Source organism: Triticum aestivum, chromosome 5A (assembly GCF_018294505.1).
Source record: "Triticum aestivum cultivar Chinese Spring chromosome 5A, IWGSC CS RefSeq v2.1, whole genome shotgun sequence".
Lineage (NCBI taxonomy): Eukaryota > Viridiplantae > Streptophyta > Magnoliopsida > Poales > Poaceae > Triticum > Triticum aestivum.
Window position 1 is genome coordinate 710,041,825 of NC_057806.1, and position 1,028 is coordinate 710,042,852.

Here is a 1,028-nt window from a genome sequence, read left to right on the forward strand (position 1 = left end):
AGTCCTTGCAATACAATGGGAATCAACATAAACTTCGATCTCAACCGAGATCATGGAAATATCTGTCCATGGAGACAACATGCCTTGTCTGCCCATTCCTATTCGACAGAATGACACATCAGGAGATGGTACAAATTTTGCTCCATTTTTATCGCTTCGTTCACTATATTGACTATGATGTTCTGGATTAGTTAGTTGCATATGCCACTAAATCAATTAGTTGCATATTACGTTAGTTTATTTTGAGTCATGATCATTTTAGGAAAATTTCATGTCGAACATGATCGATGAGGGGCAAGAGCCTACGGACCCTACGCAATATGGCTTGGGGGTTCCAAATTATCTTACTTTTTATGTTGGGGGACATGCGCACTAAGAAGAAAAGGGCAAAGATACCCAATGCAAGAGGCCTGATATTCACAACAATTGAGCACTATTAGAAAAAGGGCTGCTAGTGGCGCACCTATTTTTGCTACTAATGGCGCACTACTGGTGCGCCACTAGCACCACGCCATTAGAATTTTTTTTCTAATGACATCAACAATTTTTTTTCTAGCCCAAGCACGCTTAACTTCAGAGTTCTATCCAACCCTAGCAACAGCTCACTTCACAGGCACTTGTTGATATATCTAGCATATCAATCCTATTATACCTTGTTGATATCTAGGACTTTGTTCATGTTCATGACTATGATGAAATTTTGAAAAATATTTCAAACTTCCCGGTCATATTACGTATCATTTTTTGAAAAGAAATTTTTTTAAAAAAATCAAAACCTTTTTTTTGTGTTAGGTTTTTGGGGATTTTGAAAATGTTTAACGGGGTTCCCCCAGTTAAATTCGGATGTAACTTTTCGAGTAGATGATTTTTCATATATAAAACTTTTTAATCCGAGTTCGTATACAAAAGTTATGCCCATTTTACAAATTTTCAGAGAGATTTTGCAAATAAAGTCAAAATTTATATTTGTAAATTTTCCCAACAACTAGACCACATATCACATGGCAAACTTATTTTCTTTTATTTTT